Source organism: Schistocerca gregaria, chromosome 6 (genome assembly GCF_023897955.1).
Source record: "Schistocerca gregaria isolate iqSchGreg1 chromosome 6, iqSchGreg1.2, whole genome shotgun sequence".
Taxonomy (NCBI): Eukaryota; Metazoa; Arthropoda; class Insecta; order Orthoptera; family Acrididae; genus Schistocerca; species Schistocerca gregaria.
The window spans coordinates 235,083,018-235,103,989 of NC_064925.1; the positions used below are offsets into that span (position 1 = coordinate 235,083,018).

Sequence of the window (20,972 nt, forward strand, 5' to 3'; positions counted from 1 at the left end):
TGATGTGTCAATAACATGGGTGACCTGTTTCGGTTATATTTATATAACCACCTTCAGACCTGTGAATTAATTTTAGAAAATACTAGAGACCAATCTTAAAATAAAATGAAAAGTGTCTAATTACGACAAAGTTTTAACAAGATAAAATAAAACTTATTATACCCATGGCTTCCTTGGAGGATAAGTTTTATTTTATCTTGTTAAAACTCTGTCGTCATTAGACACTTTTCATTTTATTTTAAGATTGGTCTCTAGTATTCTCTAAAATTAATTCACAGGTCTGAAGAAGGCGAAATACCCTCAGCCTTTAAGAAGAATATATTATTCCAATTCCAAAGAATGCAGGTGTTGAGAGATTCGAAAATTACTGAACTATCAGTTTAATGTCACAGCTGCAAAACACTAACGCGAATTCTTTACAGACGAATGGAAAAACTGGTAGAAGCCGACCTCGGCGAAGTTCAGTTTGGATTCCGTAGAAATGGAACACGTGAGGCTATACTGACCTTACGCTTTATCTTAGAAGAAAGATTAAGGAAAGGCAAACCTATGTTTCCAGCATTTGTGGACTTAGAGAAAGCTTTTGACAATGTTGACTGGAATACTCTATTTCACATTCTAAAGATGGCAGGGATAAAACACAGGGAGCGAAAGGCTATTTACAATTTGTACAGCAAGCAGATGGCAGTTATAAGAGTCGAGGAGCGTGAAAGGGAAGCAGTGGTTGGGAAGGGAGGGAGACAGGGTTGTAGCCTCTCCCCGATGTCATTCAATCTGAATATTGAGCAAGCAGCAAAGGAAACAAAAGAAAAATTTGGAGTAGGTTTTAACATCCACGGAGAAGAAATAATAACTTTGAGGTTCGCCGATGACATTGTTATTCTGTCAGAGACAGCAAAGGATTTGAAAGAGCAGTTGAACGGAATGGACAGTGTCCTGAAAGGACGATATAAGATGAACATCAACAAAAGTAAAACGAGGATAATGGAATGTATTGAAATTAAATCGGTTGATGCTGAGGGAATTAGATTAGGAAATGAGATACTTAAAGTAGTAAAGGAGTTTTGCTATTTAGGGAGTAAAATAACTGATGATGGTCGAAGTAGAGAGGATATAAAATGTAGACTGGCAATGGCAATGAATGCGTTTCTGAACAAGAGAAATTTGTTAACACTGAGTATAGATTTAAGTGTCAGGAAGTCGTTTCTGAAAGTATTTGCATGGAGTGTAGCCATGTATGGAAGTGAAACGTGGACGATAAATAGTTTAGACAAGAAGAGAATAGAAGCTTTCGAAATGTGGTGCTACAGAAGAATGCTGAAGATTAGATGGGTAGATCACGTAACTGATCAGGAGGTATTGAATAGAATAGGGGAGAAGAGGAGTTTGTCGCACAACTTGACAAGAAGAAGGGATCGGTTGGTAGGACATGTTCTGAGGCAACAAGGGATCACAAATTTAGCATTGGAGGGCAACGTGGAGGGTAAGAATCGTAGAGCGAGACCAAGAGATGAATACACTAAGCAGATTCAGAAGGATGTAGGTTGCAGTAAGTACTGGGAGATGAAGAAGCTTTCACAGGATAGAGTAGCTGGAGGGTTTCATCAAACCAGTCTCAGGACTGAAGACCACAACAACAACTGAAGATGGTTATATAAATATAACCGAAACAGGTCACCTATGTTATTGAGACATAAATGTTGTCATCAAGACTGAACTTCAGTTAAAATATAATACTCTATTGATCACTGTTTCCAAAAATATTTACCAAAATTGTACAATAAATTACTCCAGATAAGGGTAGTAGAGCGTACAAATACCGGCCAAGTCAGAGGAACAAAATTGTCCTTAAGAATTAACTGTAGACTGTACACTTAAAAATGAACATTAGTGAAAATGTTGTTCTTGTGTAACATGCTATGAATATCGTTTGGACTCTTTTGTCGCATCAATTTCAGTAATCAAAATATTTGGACATCTCCAGTTTTGGTAATCAACCACTCATATAGCGTCTCTCGTAAGAGTTACTGGGAGGATTGTCACTGGAGTTTTCTGCAGATATTTGTAATTTCGTTTTTACATTGTGTAGCACGAGTCACCAAAAACAAGTAGTACTAATCACATCTTTCATTTGACACCCAGTGTCGACGGAAAGCGTTGGTTTGTTTCCCGTATAGAGGAAAAATGATTTTTAAAGCGAAATTTTCATTCCCATTCGATAGAGCGGTCTCTGATAACTCTAGTGCCACAATTATTTCATCGACGTGTATTAACAGGGACAGCAAAACTCGAAGACTAACCGAGACCCCAGTATCGACATCAGTGCCTTGGCTATCGCCATCCAAGCAGTACTACTTAGTTGCTGCAGGACTGCTGTTAATTTCTCGAGTTTTAATGTCCCTTTTAGTACATACAGATAAGAAGAATATCAGACAAGTCCACCATCAAATGGGCACGTAAAAATCTGAATTTAAAAAAAAGTGTTGTTTGCAATGAGACACAAACGGAGGCTTGCTATTGACACTGAGCGTTGCCCGAGAGAAGTGGTGAGCAATAATTGTTTGGGCTGACTCCAGCTAAGAAATGCAAAAACTAAATTTGAAATATCTGCCAGACCATTATGTACTTGCAAAGCGGATACGTTGAATGTTGCTTCCAACAAATGTCGATGAGTTCTTGATCAAACTCCTTCAAATTTCTCTCTCTGTCTCTCTCTCTCTCTCTCCCTCTCTCTGTCTCTCTCTCTCTATCTCTCTCTCTTCATTACAGATTTGTGAAAAAAACTGAAGGAATCCGGTCAAGTACTTTACGAGAGTTTTTGGAAGCAACGTTCAACGTCTCCTTTGCGTGTCCATTTTTTGAGTAACAGAATAGATAAAAGGTAGTTACACAGAATTTATAAATTTCTGAACCGCAAAAATTCATCAGTTAATGTTTAAGGTGTATATGATAAAATAATTTATTTTTGTGCGCGAAATAATGGTACATTTACTGGCTATCGTTAGCTCTGGTCAATGTATTACGTATTTCAGGACTTATCTCAGGGCACTGAAGAGGTAATTATATTTCTGTAATATGTAGTTAGTTCTATAACTTTTCAAACATTCACGATTACCGTGTACGTCCTTGGCGAACGATCCTAGTAACGGACGAAGTCATCTAGGTCAGTTTCTTGAAACATCAGGCACTGGAATTACCATATTGTGCAGAATTCGACAAATTACTTTGCGTATACCACTGATGAAGTTTACAGATGTCACAGAAAGGTCTGACTTAGTATTTACAACAAAATATGGTCCATCCTAATTGGCTGAAGTGACTTTTACGATAATTCCTCGCTCGATAAAGAATTGTGAAACCGTCTTTTCCCATCCGCTTAAAATAGTTAATTAATTAATTTATGCTGTATATAACAGTGCTGAGAAGAATTATGGACATTGGTACCAGAGAATTTAACGTAATGCTAAAATCTATCAGAAAAAATGAAAGTAAAGTCAACTGAATACACACAACTGTCCGCAGAACGTTATAACGTTAGCCACAACATGTAGTCTTCCTTCTTACGCGGCTACCGCTACTAGGCTTATAGTATAGTAACCAGATTTTGTTACGTCATAGTTGTAGAGTGATCTAATAGTTCAATTATGATTAATATTTAAATGTCAGACGGTAAATAATTCCGATGATACATAAATATTCATGTGTGCAAAGCGCTTCAAAGAAATGAATTGAAAGAAGAGCCGTTGTGTCTAAAAAAAATTGTAGGAGCAATTAGGAAGTAATTGTGTGCTACAGCAACAAACAGACTTAGAAAAACTATTGCATCATATGAATATACATCCACATTCTTATATAAATTCAAAAACGTTGTGAGCTTTGTAAAAGCATGAGCATATCTTTCCACTGTTCAAACGGTTGGAAGCGTGAGTAATTATTTCTCTGACCAAAGATATTTACATTACCTGAAATTTCAGTTGAAAGTTTTTCCGCAGTTGAGAACTCCGTAAAACGTGTTGTATTAGTGGCGCAATAGCTGCAAATAATGCATCGCTGAAGCTAATAAATAATATGGCAACCATTCAAGCAGAATTTAAAGATATAAATAGTTTTTCAACAAGCGAAGCTGTCGATTACGCGTGAAGTATACTCTTGTAGTGAGTATGATTTCAATGGTTGTGCACTTATGAGGAATATAAAGTATTAAATTAGATATTCTGTAGATAAATCTGACTTGAAGTTAGTCTTAGTTGATACGTAAAAAATATGATGCACGTAGTAACACTGCTGTGACTTACATTCTTTGCAAAACAGTTCATAGTAAACTTTGGTTTCGCTTACATATCTTGAAGTGGATGGCAGTTGGATACGAAAGTAGCAATATTTCGTTTGTTTATTGGGACTTAGTTTTTTGCCTCGAAGGAGAATGACGATGGCTTGTGAACACGGTAAGTAACTTCATAACGTGATTTAGTCAGCTATTGGGGTAGCTATGTAAACTTTTTCAAAATATTTAGTTTGAGATAAGCGCTGAATGGTAGAGAACTGACAATCGTGCATTATTCTGGTCTCTGCCAACTCCAATGGCTTACGCACTTATTTTTTAAAGAATATTGATAGTTTACGTTAAAACTTACGAAAATTTCATACGAAAATTTTTTTGTAAGCTGCAACTCGGAAAGCTACTGTTCTACTGACCTTACAACATATGATTACGAAATGTTGGGTTGTAGATAACTGAGTCTGCTTTATGTTGTGATTTTGAAGACCTCGTCGTTCATTCGTATGTATCATATGAACAACTGTATCGCCGTGCGTTGTGAATTCGTGAATAGGTACGAAGAGTTCGGCACTGCTGCTTATTACACATAATATGTTGCGGTATTTCACACTGGGCATGAGATTCCACGAGGAGATTGTTGGTTGCCGGAATTTCATGTGTGGAGATTTCTGCAGAAGCGAAAATATTGTCATAGAAGTGTCTCACAACTATAACGATTTATATTTAACTGACAGAAGAGGTGGTCCATTATAATTATCCGGGCTGTTATGCCGTGGTCGGTTGATGAATTCTGTGTCGATTCCCAACGTTTCGTCTCCGACTACGGGAGACATCTTCAAGGGGGTCCGTAGTTCGATGGAAGGTCAAAAACACCCACTGGTCAGTGGACTGAATGAGGAAAAACTCAGAAAACTCAAACGTGTTGGCAAATTAAATTACTGAATGAAGATACGAATAATGCTTAGCCTTCATTTGATTTTCTTTTTAACCTCCACCTTTCAACAGGCGGAACGCTTAATTTAATTGCTACTGAAACTGGAAAAATCAACTTCAATACAAGCAGCAGGATTTTTAACTATAGTCATGTGGCATATGGAAAAAACCTCCATGGAAAAGCTAAGCACAGAAAATATACATATTTTGGACTTTGTTTTATTTTCTAATTAACTTCAGCTTTTTCCTATTGCTGTGTAGTTTTGACATGTTATTCACTTTTAACGAAGTATTCTTCCGCACTGTTCCTATCACGTGTTACAAATAAGTATATGTTGTAATAATGGTTGACTAGAGTAATATCGTACAGTGAACGCATGATAAAACATGTCTTTGCCTCAGTGATGGGGCAGGCTGTTGTACAGAGAGGATTCTGAGTAATAGCATTCAATGTTGACCGTCGACCCACTATTTCGTTCTTCACGTTCAAGTGAAAGGTCGATAAAACTTGTGAGAAAGTGGTTTTGCAACTGATTATAGTCGACTTCAGTCACTCAAATCGAATCGAACGTATGCCCAACAGATTAAATGTTGTGTCATTAGTTGTCGAAATTTGAATGGTACATTCGAGGAGTCATGTTGACGACAAATTCTCAAGCTTCATCTCAGCTACTGTAAATTGGTTCTTCATCTCGCTATTTTTGGGGAATGGTGTATCGATCACTAGGTGACAAGGTGTTTGCTGGTTTCTTTAGATACTGATGAAGAATACAACTGGTCACAAATACTTTTGAAAAACCTTTATTGCAAGACCTTAAACAGTTTATGGCTCTCACACCACATCTTCAGAAGAATAACGTTACCGGTTAGATGAATGTTTTAGACAGCAACGTGTCGTCTGATCGTGCAGTATGCTACAGTGGACAAAGCAATAAAAAAGCCGATCACTGTATCATCTTGCAGGAGCAAACAACACTCAACAGTCGAAAACATTCACGTAACCGGAAACGTTAGCCGTCATGAGATAGGTGTCGTAGCCGTAAATCGGTTGCGACACTGAAAGTAGCCTTTTTTTAAAATACGTATTTATTGTAGGTGGCTTTCTTCACTGATAGTTCTTAACTGCTGCGGAGTTCACTGTTCTTCCGTTAACACCGAAGTCTAAGGCATTAGGAAATTTTCTATGTCCAGGCACTAGAAACCTTAAGTTGAATACTCCACCTGTTATGTAACTGCTGTGAACCACCTTTGCTTTGCTCCGTTTTCTTATCTCTAATTTGACACGTTCATGTCCTAGTGGCTATTAGCATGAGATAACAAAGTAATTTTTTGACAGGTAATCATTACTTGTGATACGCGAAAACCAACGCGTTCTGTCAAAGTACACACATACCCTTTATTATCATTAAATAAGTATGAGTCGAAGTTATGTGTATAGAAGATACAATTGTACGAGGGCATGCTGATCCCTCTGACTTTGTTATGTGAAAACCTGTAAAGCCATTTAAATAAAACAATCGTTGTTAACATTCGACATTTTTACCCTCTGTAGCTAGAGGACTAGCTTATAACATGGTGGCGTGTAACGTAACTTCGTCGTCGAGTGAGGAACGTCGTGCTCTAATCGAGTTTCTAATTCGAATAGTTCACCCACAAATGGAGCGTCCTTTCCTTCAACACGACAAAACCAGACCACACACGACAGCTGCAATAGCTGCAACATTCTGACGTCTTAGGTTCACTGTCATCGGCCATCCTTCATACACTCCCGACTTGGCATCATCCAATTTTCATCTGTTTTCGAAACTTAAAAAACACCTTTGAGGACTTCCCTTTGACATTAATGAAGCGGTGCAAGCAGAGGTGAGGTTTTTGCTCCGTCAATAAAGTCAGACATTCGACTATGGCAGTATCAACAGACTGGTCTCTCGTTGGGAGAAATGTGTTCCTTGCCATGATGTCTATGCCTAGACATAAATACGTAGACATGAAACACCAGTACGTAGAATGTTGACCAAGTTTGTTCTATTCAAAAAGAATGAACAGTTTTCATACAAAAATTCGGAAGTATTACTTTTTACACACCCTCGTAATCTGCGACTCATATAATTACACAGGTCAGGGAGAAGTTTTCTGGAGATTGAATGTGGAAACGTATGTTCCTCATGAGCAAGATCTTTCAAAGTTTCCATAAAATCTCTCACATGCTCCACTTTTTAGTCTAACATTTTTAGTCTACATTCAGGTCTACATTCACGTCTCAAAAAAGTAAAAACTGGACAGCGATGACCCGTAGTTCGGATTCCATTTTAAACTGTAGGTCCAATATCATTCTGTAGAATTACTGGGGTAGGATGGATACACGCAAGTCACTGAATTGCTTTCCGATTGGAAGACTTTCGACACGCCCATTGAGACACACGAAATTATTATTACAATCTTTAACCAGCTGCTTATTTTAATTCCGATACTAGACATGTACCCCTTATTAATGGATGAATCGTGATGCCAATATTTTCTGTTTGTTGTATGGATTCATGTACAGTGACTTTTGTAGGCTACACGTTATGCTACACTATGTGATCAAAGTATCCAGCCACCCGCCAAAACATACCTTTTTCATATCAGGTGCATTTTACTGCCACCTACTTCCTGATGCTCCATATCAACGACCTCAGTAGTCATTAGACATCGTGTGAAACCAGAATGGGGCGCTCTTCAGAACTCACGGACTTCGAGCGGGGTCAGGCGATTGAGTGTCAGTTGTGTCATACGTTTGTATGCGAGATTTCCACACTCCTAAAGATCTCTAGGTCCACTGTTTCCGATGTAATAATGAAGTGGAATCGTGAAGGGACACGTACAGCACAAAAGCGTAAAGGCAGATCTCGTCTGTTGACTGACAGAGACCGACGACAGTTGAAGAGGGTTGTAATGTGTAATAGGCAGACATTTATCCAGACCATTACACAGGAATTCCAGACTGCATCAGGATCCACTGCAAGTTCTACGACATTTAGGTGGGAGGTGGGAAAACTTGAGCCCGCATCTCGTGGTCGTGCGGTAGCGTTCTCGCTTCCCACGCCCGGGTTCCCGGGTTCGATTCCCGGCGGGGTCAGGGATTTTCTCTGCCTCGTGATGGCTGGGTGTTGTGTGATGTCCTTAGGTCAGTTAGGTTTAAGTAGTTCTAAGTTCTAGGGGCTGATGACCATAACTGTTAAGTCCCATAGTGCTTAGAGCCATTTGAACCATTTTTTTGAGAAAACTTGAAGTTCATGGTCGAGCGGCTGCTCATAAGCCACACATCACGCCAGTAAATGCCAAACGACGTCTCACTTGGTGTAAGGAGTAAACACTGGTCAAATGAACAGGGGAAAAACGTTGTGCGGAGTGACGAATCACGGTAACAATGTGGCGATCCGATGGCAGGATGTGGGTATGGCTAATGCCCGGTGAACGTCATCTGCAGCGTGTGTAATGCCAACAGTAAAATTCGGAGGCGATGGTGTTATGGTGTGGTCGTGTTTTTCATGGAGGGTCTTGCACCTCTTGTTGTTTTGCGTGACACTATCACAGCACAGGCCTACATTGATATTTTAAGCACTTTCTTGCTTCCCACTGTTGAAGAGCGATTCTGGGATGGCAATGGCATCTCTCAACACGATCGAGCATCTGTTCATAATGCACAGCATGTGGCGGAGTGGTTACACGACAATAACATCCCTGTAATGGATTGGCCAGCACAGAGTCCTGACCTGAATCCTACAGAATACCTTTGGGATGTTTTAGAACGCCGACTTAGTGCCAAGCCTCACTGGCCGACATGGGTACCTATCCTCAATGCAGCACTCCGTGAAGGAAGGACTGCCATTCTCCAAGAAACCTTCTAGCAACAGATTGAATGTATGCTTGGGAGAGTAGTAGCTGTCATCAAGGCTAAGGGTGGGCCAACATCATACTGTAAGTCATTTACAGCCAGGTGTCTGGACACTTCTGATCACATAGTGTATATGTCTTTGATCCTTCGACTTGTGTACTTTTTTGGAAGGTGTTAGATTAGATTAGATTAATACTTGTTCCATAGATCATGAATACGACACTTCGTAATGATGTGGAACGTATTATACCGGCCATGCTACAGAAGCATGAAGTTCATCCTTTGCGCTTATAGCATGTTCTCTGCTGTCGATTACTTAGAAAGTATCCCTAAAATACCCCATGAATCTTCTAACCGTCTCTTTTTGTCATTTCTGAGAAAAGAGGTTAAACTGAGTCGTATGCATCTTCTGATGTTAAACTGATCTACCTGCACACATTTCCTTAGCAGCTACCTCTGTTTAACTAGCTCAGGAACAACTTAGAAGGATTAAAATATTTAATGCCTTTGTTTTGCAGCTATTTTCCTCATTACATTTCTTCTCCCTGTTCGACAGAGCTCATTTTCCTTGGAGAAAAGTGTCAATCCCCTTTCTGTATTCTTCTTCCATAAGCTACCTTTTATTTACAACAATTTTAGTGCAATGTCCGTTACTCCGAAGGCGTTTACGGCCTCGCAGTATCTCCATACCGTCAGTTTCAGCATTTAATGTGCGTTTTGTAAGGTAACTGTTTTGCAGATAAAACGTAATGTCCAGAATTGTGCCTGAAAAACAAAACCTATTATTTGCCTCACATACGTTTGAGCCTATGAACTGTAATGAATCTATCACATTCCGTTGGGGCAAAGCCGATAAAACGTTTAAGTGTAACTCTGAATCTTTCTCCAACCGAGATAATGAACAGCGATCTGCCGGTCTGTCTGTAAATCAACGCAGATGTTAATATAACTATATGTATCACACGAATTTTCTTAATTTGGAAAGTTTCTATGTAGTGCTGGAGTAATTCCATGTCAATTCAACACTGCACTCAACTGGTCCCATATACGTTTCTTTCAAATTTGGTGCAATTAGTGATCCCGATAATATCTACATCTACATCTACATATATACTCCGCTAGCCACCAAGCGGTGTGTGGCGGAGGGCACATTTTGTGCCAGTCATATTCCGCCCCCCCCCCCCCCCCCTCTCTGTTCCACTCGCGGATCGCACGAGGTAAAAACGACTGTCTGAACGCCTCAGTGCGACCTCTAACTTCCCTTATCTTTGAGTAGTGATCATTGCGCGATTTGAAAGCTGGTGGTAATAACCTATGCTCTACATCCTCGGCGAAGATCGGATTTCGTAATTTCGTGAGCAGCCCATTCCATTTAGCGCGTCGTCTATCTGCAAGTGTATCCCACTTCAAACTTTCTATAAGATTTGTAACACTCTCGCGATGGCTAAATGTACCAGTCACGAATCTAGCTGCTCTTCTTTGGACCTTCTCAATCTCTTGAATGAGACCCAACTGGTAAGGGTCCCATACAGTCGAACAATACTCTAAGACTGGACGAAGTAACGTATTGAAAGCAATTACCTTTGTTGAAGGACTGCATCGCTTCACGATTCTACCAATGAACCTCAATCTAGAGTTCGCCTTGCCCGTTACTTGTGTAATCTGATCATTCCAATTGAGATCATTTCGAATAGTGACACCCAGATACTTGAAGGATGTTACCACTTCCAATGACTGGGTATTTATTTTGTATTCGTACATTAATGGGGATTTCCGCCTTGTTATACGCAGTAGGTTACACTTACTAATATTGAGAGATAACTGCCAGTCATTACACCACACATTTATTTTCTACAAATCCTCATTGATTTGTTCACAACTTTCGTGTGATAATAGACGGAAAATGACCAATTTGCAGAGGTATGTGGTATTAGCAAGAAAGTTAACGTCATTGAGCTTATCCTTTGAACTTGAATATCTCAAAATAAACACCTTCGTTCTTTTTGGAAACGTATATTGTATTGCTAAAATATGATACTATAAACATTTAAGTAAATATCAAGGTAGCATACTAACGGCATCATGCACAACGCACAGAACAACAGTACAGTATCAAAATGCAGCAAGCAGCTATATTTTCTGTTTCTTTCCAAAACACCAGACAATAGCAGGCACTATTATTCTGAGAAATTAGTAAATATATCTTGTTGTGAATAGCCATTCGGAGAGACTTCTATTTCAAACAGTCATCTTTAGCTTGTTTCATGTACTTGGCTTGTTTACTCAAAATGCAATGTATATGTGCTGCGAAGTGGTGTCTAGTGTTACCCTGTAAGTAATGGATTTCGAGTCTGTACTGTACTGTTGCAATCCGTTTAAAGAAGGAGGTCATGCAAGAGCGCAGAAGAATTATTTGAGGAGTGTTCAGGAGTGCATGGTAAACAAGTGTCCTCATGTGTTGCTGGATGGAAACATTTACAGCATATGCGGAAATCAAATATAACAAATCCCATAAACGACTGCAGGTGTTGTCTCATGTGTGCTAGGTGCTTCCAGAGTGTATATGTTAAGATGAAATTCATCGGATCTTGCACTGGATTCTTTAAACATCAGTCTACAACATTTAGCCCCCCCCCCCCCCATGAACCATGGACCTTGCCGTTGGTGATGAGGCTTGCGTGCCTCAGAGATACAGATAGCCGTACCGTAGGTACAACCACAACGGAGGGGTATCTGTTGAGAGGCCAGACAAACGTGTGATTCCTGAAGAGGGGCAGCAGCCTTTTCAGTAGTTGCAAGGGCAACAGTCTGGATGATTGACTGATCTAGTCTTGCAACAATACCCAAAACGGCCTTGCTGTGTTGGTACTGCGAACGGCTGAAAAGAAGGGGAAACTACGGCCGTAATTTTTCCCGAGGGCATGCAGCTTTACTGTATGATTAAATGATGATGGCGTCCTCTTGAGTAAAATAGTACGGAGGTAAAATAGTCCTCCATTCGGATCACCGGGCGGGGACTACTCAAGAGGAAGTCGTTATCAGGAGAAAGAAATTTGGCGTTCTACGGATCGGAGGGTGGAATGTCAGATCCCTTAATCGGGCAGGTAGGTTAGAAAATTTGAAAAGGGAAATGGATAGGTTAAGGTTAGATATAGTGGAAATTAGTGAAGTTCGGTGGCAGGAGGAACAAGACTTCTGGTCAGGTGACTACAGGGATATAAACACAAAATCAAAGAGGGTTAATGCAGGAGTGGGTTTAATAATGAATAGGAAAATAGGAATTCGGTTAAGCTACTACAAACAGCATAGTGAACGTATTATTGTGGCCAACATAGATACGAAGCCCACACCAACTACAGTAGTACAAGTTTATATGCCAACTAGCTCTGCAGATGACGAAGAAATTGAAGAAATGTATGATGAAATAAAAGACATTATTCCGATAGTGAAGGGAGACGAAAATTTAATAGTCATGGGTGACTGGAATTCGATTGTAGGAAAAGGGAGAGAAGGAAACATAGTAGGTGACTATGGATTGGGGCTAAGAGATAAAAGAGGAAGCCGCCTGGTAGAATTTTGCACAGAGCACAACTTAATCATAGCTAACACTTGGTTCAAGAATCATGAAAGAAGATTGTATACATGGAAGAACACTGGAGATACTAAAACGTATCAGATAGATTATATAACGGTAAGACAGAGATTTAGGAATCAGGTTTTAAATTGTAAGACGTTTCCAGGGGCAGATGTGGACTCTGACCACAATCTATTGGTTATGACGTGTAGATTAAAACTGAAGAAATTGCAAAAAGCTGCGAATTTAAGGAGATGGGACCTGGATAAACTGAAAGAACCACAGGTTGTACAGAGTTTCAGGGAGAGCATAAGGGAACAATTGACAGGAATGGGGGAAAGAAATACAGTAAAAGAAGAATGGGTAGCTTTGAGGGACGAAGTAGTGAAGGTAGCAGAGGATCTAGTAGGTAAAAAGACGAAGGCTAGTAGAAATCCTTGGGAAACAAAAGAAATATTGAATTTAATTGATGAAAGGAGAAAATATAAAAATACAGTAAATGAAGCAGGCAAAAAGGAATACAAACGTCTCAAAAACGAGATCGACAGGAAGTGCAAAATGACTAAGCCGGGATGGCTAGAGGACAAATGTAAGGATGTAGAGGCGTATCTCACTAGGAGTAAGATAGATACTGCCTACAGGAAAATTAAAGAGACCCTTGGAGAAAAGAGAGCCACTTGTATGAACATCAAGAGCTCAGATGGAAACCCAGTTCTAAGCAAAGAAGGGAAAGCAGAAAGGTGGAAGGAGTATATAGAGGGCCCTGAACTTGAGGACAATATTATGGAAATGGAAGAAGATGTAGATGAAGGTGAAATGGGAGATACGATACTGCGTGAAGAGTTTGACAGAGCACTGGAAGACCTGAGTCGAAAACAAGGTCCCCCCGTAGTAGACAACATTCCAATGGAACTACTGACGGCCTTGGGAGAGCCAGTCCTGACAAAACTCTACCATCTGGTGAGCGAGATGTATGAAACGGGCGAAATACACTCAGACTTCAAGAAGAAAATAATAATTCCAAACCCAAAGAAAGCAGGTGTTAACAGATGTGAAAATGACTGAACAATCATTTTAATAACCCGCAGCTGCAAAATACTAACACGAATTCTTTACAGACGAATGGAAAAACTGGTAGAAGCCGACCTCGGGGTAGATCAGTTTGGATTCCGTAGAAATACTGGAACACGTGATCCAATAGTGACCTTAAGACTTAACTTAGAAGAAAGATTAAGGAAAGGCAAACATACGTTTCTAGCATTTGTAGACTTAGAGAAAGCTTTTGACAATGTTGACCCTCTTTCAAATTCTAAAGATGGCAGGGATAAATTACAGGGAGCGAAAGGCTATTTACAATTTGTACAGAAACCAGATGGCCGTTATAAGACTCGAGGGGCATGAAAGGGAAGCAGTGGTTGGGAAGGGAGTGAGACAGGGTTGTAGCCTGTCCCCGATGTCATTCAATCTGAATATTGAGCAAGCAGTAAAGGAAACAAAAGAAAAATTCGGAGTAGGTATTAAAATCCATGGAGAAGAAATAAAAACTTTGAGGTTCGCCGATGACATTGTAATTCTGTCAGAGACTGGGAAGAGCAGTTGAACGGAATGGACAGTGTCTTGAAAGGAGGATATAAGATGAACATCAACAAAAGCAAAACGAGGATAATGGAATGTAGTCGAATTAAGTCGGGTGATGCTGAGTGAATTAGATTAGGAAACGATACACTTAAAGTAGTAAAGGGGTTTTGCTATTTGGGGAGCAAAATAACTGATGATGGTCGGAGTAGAGAGGATATAAAATGTAGACTGGCAATGGCAATTAAAGCGTTTCTGAAGAATAGAAATTTGTTAGCAACGAGTATAGTTTTAAGGATCAGGAAGTCGTTTCTGAAAGTATTTGTATGGAGTGTAGCCATGTATGGAAGTGAAACGTGGACGATAAATAGTTTAGACAAGAAGAGAATAGAAGCTTTAGAAATGTGGTGCTACAGAAGAATGCTGAAGATTAGATGGGTAGATCACATAACTAATGAGGAAGTATTGAATAGGATTGGGGAGAAGAGAAGTTTGTGGCACAACTTGACCAGAAGAAGGGATCGGTTGGTTGGACATGTTCTGAGGCATCAAGGGATCACCAATTTACTATTGGAGGGTAGCGTGGAGAGTAAAAATTGTGGAGGGAGACCAGGAGATGAATACACTAAGCAGATTCAGGAGGATGTAGGTTGCAGTAGGTACTGGGAGATGAAGAAGCTTGTGCAGGATTAGCATGGAGAGCTGCATCAAACCAGTCTCAGGACTGAAGACCACTACAACAACAACAACATTAGGTGAATCTCCTGTGAAGAAGAGAGGCTTCATCATCAGAAAAAATTCCTAAAACAAACACTGAAAAAAGTTGAGTAACTGGTGGAATATATTTTATGAGCCAAAAATGAAAAAATACGTGTGTAATAATAAATAGACAAAGAGGAATCATATCCCAGCTAAAAGATAAGTTCTACAATACAGACCGTATGTGTGACAATACTTCCAAAGATCCGGAGTATAAAGAAAACCATGAAGGAATTTTCTGCTTCAGATTACATGGTACAAAGAGCAGAATAGCTAGCAGCAGAACATGTTATATCAATGACACCAAACCCAAATCCAGGTAAGACATGTTGCGAAAAGAAGCATTCAACATGTACATGATTTTTGCTGCGGTAATAGTGTGAGCCATTTGGTGTCAGAAAGAAAAGTCTATGTGTCTGTGAAAGAAAACATAAGCAGAAGCAGCTGTTGTTGACAATCGTAAGGAATTCTGTGCATATTTCAGAGGTACATATCCAGATGGAGATACTGGCTTCTCAAAATGTTATCAGTTGCGGCCAAAGCACTGTGTTCTTGTCTATGCTAGTGGGACCGAAGCTGTTTGTCTGTGTTTATTACAGCAGAAGTTAATTGTTGGAGGGTGTAAATTGAAAGATCTAGCCTAGAGTCAAGAATACACATTACCATCATATAATCACATTTTACCTCTTCTTATGTACAATGCTGCACTTCCAGGCTGTTTCTTCTGCAAGTCTGAGAAGACAGAGAGTTGATTGGTTAGTTAGTTAGTGAATTAGTGTCACACCCCATGGATCATTTTTATGAAAGATTGTAATGTTGTTCGTTTTTAGACTATCTGCACTATTTCGTAATTGTGCAGTGAGGAAATTACATACACTATTAAGTGTTGGTTAGCTGCATCCACGGTAGTTCTAGAGACTTTAATAAACTCAGCAGACGATTTCATAAGAGTTGCTACCACCCATGTATCAACCAGCTCCAGTCTAAAATTACTAAACAAGAAACTGTATGGTTATTGAGACCTTTTCAAGTCTCAAACATCTATGATGTATATACGCAGAATGAAGGCACAAATGAAAATTTATGTCAAGGATGGGATTGGAAATCCGGTCTCGTGCTACGCTTGTAAGGTATATTGATAATTTTTACTTTTTTACTGTGTAACTACAGCTGAATGAAACAATTTTCGTACCATACGCGTTTCGCATTTATTCTCTGCAAGGCATATGCTGCGGCCTCGAATATGTACATATTTTTACTATTTAGCTTGAATTTTGGGGTAATGTATCTATAGGCTATAAACAGTTCTGGAGGTTGGTTTTCCTGTGACGTAGTAATGTTTTAAATTCTACTTACAGGTTGCATGGACGTTTTTCTACATGTTATGTTTTTGTTCCATTTCTGATACTGCTCCTCTTCTTAATAATGCCACTTGTAATTTTTTTCCACATTTTCAGAACTAGGAACTAAACACTTGTTTTGATGCCTTGTTTTGCTTTGTGTTGCCGATTGTCGGGTGTTATTGCCAAAGATCGAATGTTATTGTCAATTTTCGAGAGTAATTTTTGACATATCTGAGACCTGTTAGTGTATACATGTGTGTTTATGTGTGTGTGTTTGTGTGTGAAATGGTATTTGTTTTGGTGAGCTTCTTTATTATTATTATTAATGTTGCACGTGTGTGTGTGTGTGTGTGTGTGTGTGTGTGTGTGTGTGTTTTCGTGTCTGACGACAAGGGAAGACGAAGGAGGGAGGGAAAGAGAGAGAGAACGTATTTCTTTTTTATGTGGCTGCAGGTGCGAGAAAGAAATTGTGTTTCATTCAGTTGTAGTAGACGGTCCAAAAGTAAAAATTATTAATATTCCGTAATATTACTCTCAACTAAGGAAGACAGGATTACAAAATTTGGTAATATCAATCACTGGGCCACTTGTGGGCAGCGATTTTGCACAACTGCATGGACTATCCCAGCACGCCTCTCTCCTCAACCTAAACTCCCTTTCACACCTGAGCCCACTTAGTATTCCCACTAAACTCGATTAGCGTTGTAGAGGCTTTCCAACTGTATTGTCCCTCCAGGGTGCTCGCGGTCCTTTCGTGAGTACGTGCGTGGCGAGCACGGGGCCCCGAGCTATTGCAGCCTTCCTTCTTTTTCCGGGCTGCATTTCCTTTCCCTTCCCCTCCTTTCCTGTCCTTCATCCTTCCCTCCGACCTCTCCTCTCCCTCTCTTGGTGTCCCTGCTTATGGTGTCCCTCCTTATGTTGGCCCTGCTATTCTCCTGGTTCTGTTGACCTTGCAATTCGGCCTTGTTCTGTAATTCTTTCATCCTTTTGGTATTCTCTGGTCCCCTCTGGGGTTTGACCTCCATCACTAAATTTTCTTCCGTAGTGTGAGCCATTTGGGGAAGAGCACCTTACCTAGTGTCTCCGGCGTGTGCCATCATCATTGATTCCATCGTTTCCTTTACGTCGTTGTTTGACGCTAGGGTCCATAGCCAGCACGGTAGCCAGCCCGTGTGGTGGGGTCGCTATGTACCCTTTTGGTTGAGCCCCCTGAAAACACAGGGATCACACGTCTGATACCTGAGCTGTGACCTCCTCATGTAAGCCTAGGAATGGTTGCTTGTCGTCCTGGAGCATCGGAACTCCCAGCAATGGCCGCCGTGCCAGACGGCCCTTGCTGTGGCTGGGTGGCGCCCATGAGGAGAGCCCCTGATCGGAGTGGGTGGTATCAGGGCGGACACTATGCTCATGAAACGCATAAGAGTCCACAACTCTGGCCGTTCTCCGGCCGTCTCTTTGACTGGAAAAGATTCTTCACGTGCTGCTTCCCTTCCGTGGCTACCCCCTGGGAGGAGGGCCAGGCTCGTCGGCTGGGGGCGAAACCTTTCCCTCGCTATCTGGTTTGCGCCAGAACTGATGGGGATACTTTTACTCATACGAAACCTATGTTTTTTGTTGAACACATCGAAGACAAGTTTGGCGAGGTGGACTCTATCAGCAAGATGCGGTCTGGGTCGCTGTTGATTAAAACTGCTTCAGCTACCCAGTCTGCAGCTCTCCGTGCCTGTACCCATCTTGGTACGATTCCTGTGTCAATTACCCCAAACCAGGCCTTGAACATGGTGCAAGGTGTAATTTTCCATAGAGACCTCCTCCTTCAATCTGATGAGGAACTTCGGGACAATCTAAGCCGGCGGGGGGTTCACTTTGTTCGGCGGGTTCAGAGGGGTCCGAAGGACAACCGCGTTGACACTGGTGCCTTTATCTTGGCCTTTGAAGGGGACACCCTCCCTGAGAAGGTCAAGATTATGGTCTATCGGTGTGACGTGAAGCCATACATCCCACCACCTATGCGATGTTTCAAGTGTTTGCGTTTTGGCCACATGTCTTCGCGCTGTTCGCAGGCCCCACTCTGTGGTGACTGTGGACATCCGTTCCATGAGGGAAGTTCCTGTGTTCCCCCTCCTGTGTGCGTAAATTGTCGTGGGAATCATTCTTCACGGTCACTGGATTGCCCAGTGTATCAGAAAGAGAAAAAGATACAGGAGTGTAAGACTCTTGATCGTCTCACCTATACCGAGGCCCGTAAAAAGTATACACGCCTTCATCCAGTGACCCTGACAACTAGTTATGCTTCAGTAGTATCTTCACCCCCTCCTCCTCATTCCTTACCCCAGTCCCGAACCCCTTTCCTCCCCCCTCCCACTGCGGTTCCCACACCATCCCCTCCGGGCACCGCTTCCTCTCCCCGGCTGGAGAAGTGTCCTGCTTGTTCGGCGTCTGCCGGTCATGGGCGCCCCTCGCGGGATCCCCCTTCCCGGCACCTTCCAGGCCAAAGGTCTGCTGCCACGCGGCCACCACGAGAACCACGGTCTGCGGGCCCCCAGATCGCCCGCTCTCTTTCTGTTCCCGATCTTGCTGTGGCTGGCTCCATTTTGTTGCACAGCCCTCCACGATCCCAAACAGAAAGAAAGAAGAAGCACAAGTCCCGGGACAAGGAGTCTCTGGTGTCGCCAGAGGTCTCGTCCCCATCTTCACAACCTGTCTCTGACCTGTTATTCATGGATGTCGCCCCCTCCTTGTCGGTGACGTGTGGTGACCCACCGGCATGCCTGACATTAGCCTGTTCACCCCCCAATTGACTCATCGTTCTTTGGCTATCCAATGGAACTGTAATGGCTATTACCGTCACCTACCGGAGTTGCAATCCCTTCTTTCGTTTTACTCTGCGGCTTGTGTGGTTCTACAAGAAACTTATTTTACTGGTGGTCACTCACCAACCCTCCGTGGCTTCCGTGCTTTCTGTCGAAATCGGGTCGGCCCCCTACGGGCGTCTGGCGGAGTTTGCACGTTGGTCCGAACGGACATTGCCAGCACGTGGATTCCTCTCCAAACTACATTGGAAGCAGTTGCTGTTAGGATCCACCTAGACTCTGGGGTCACAATTTGCAATCTGTATCTCCCTCCTGACAAAACTCCTACACCTGCCTCCTTAAGTGCCCTCCTTCAGCAACTTCCTCCTCCCTTCCTTATACTTGGCGATTTTAATGCACATCATCCCTTGTGGGGCAGTGCATTTCCATCTAGTCGGGGTCATCTCATTGACCAGTTTATTACCGACCACGACTTGTGCCTTCTAAACGATGGCTCCCCTACCCATTTCAGTGCCGGTCATGGTAGCTTTTCTGCCATTGATCTTTCTCTCTCTTCTCCCTCCCTCCTCCCTTCCCTAAAATGGTCACCGCATGACGACCTTTGCGATAGTGACCACTTCCCGTTGATTCTCTCGCTCCCTTCCCGCTCCCCCATGGACAGATCACCTCGTTGGTCCTTCCAACGTGCCAATTGGCCTCTGTATACTGCACAGGTCGTTTTTTCTCCCTCATTGTCGGATGGTATTGATGATGTCATACGTGACATGTCTGACGCCATTGTTCACGCTGCTAGCCTTGCTATCCCGCGCTCATCTGGACCATTTCGCCGCCGGCAGGTCCCTTGGTGGAGTTCGGACATTGCCGTTGCCATCCGTGATCGCCGTCGAGCTTTGCAACACCTTAAGAGGCATCCATCCGTTGCCAATCTTATTACCTTTAAACGCCTTCGCGCAAAAGCCCGTTACTTAATCAAACGGAGCAAACGGATGTGTTGGGAACGCTTTGTTTCTTCCCTCGGTTCTGCTGTCCCTCTGTCGCGGGTATGGGCTACACTTCGCTCTCTCCAAGGTTGCCATCGGCAGTCTACCCTCCCGGGTCTTCACCTCCCGGATGGCCTTTGCACGGACCCGTTGATTCTCGCGGAACACCTTGCGACCTATTTTGCAACAGCGTCGGCATCAGCCTCCTATCCGGCTGCTTTCCTTCCCCAGAAACAGTGGGCCGAAGCTTCCGCCTTATGTTTTACCCCCAGCCAGTCAGAATCATACAACGACGCTCTTACTGAATGGGAACTTCTTTCCGCACTCTCCTCTTCTCATGATACGGCCCCTGGCCCAGACTCCATTCATAACCAACTGCTTCAACATATCAGTGCTCCACAACAGCGACATCTTCTCCGGGTATTTAACCGTATTTGGCTCGAGGGTGACTTCCCTTCTCAATGGAGGGATAGCATCGTGGTTCCCGTCATTAAGCCCGGTAAGAACCCCCTGTTCGTCGACAGCTATCGGCCAATTAGTCTGACGAACGTTGTTTGTAAGTTACTTGAACGGATGGTAGCCCGTCGGCTCACTTGGGTCCTCGAATCTCGGCGTCTGTTGTCCCCTTACCAATGTGGCTTCCGAGAGGGACGGTCTCCGATCGATCATTTACTTCGCTTGGAATCCGCAGTTCGGCAGGCCTTTTCCCAGCGCCGCCATTTGGTTGCTGTATTTTTCGACCTTCGCAAGGCCTATGATACGGCTTGGCGCCATCATATCTTACTTACACTTCATGAGTGGGGTCTTCGGGGCCCACTCCCGATTTTTATCCGCCAGTT

At 42.2% G+C, this 20,972-nt stretch overlaps 1 protein-coding gene across 3 annotated transcripts in view; it reads left to right on the top strand.

Moving 5' to 3' along the window:
• Nucleotides 1-3,929: 3,929 nt before the first annotated feature.
• Nucleotides 3,930-20,972, top strand: part of LOC126278474 (uncharacterized) — a 51,700-nt gene continuing 34,657 nt past the window's right edge. Inside the window, exon 1 of one of the 3 annotated variants that reach the window (XM_049978621.1) lies at nt 3,930-4,154. The gene's annotated coding sequence lies outside the window, so the exon portion shown is untranslated. Of the gene's footprint in view, nt 4,155-4,346; nt 4,446-20,972 lie in introns of those variants that run through there. The other 2 variants (XM_049978622.1, XM_049978623.1) reach the window with 2 other exon arrangements.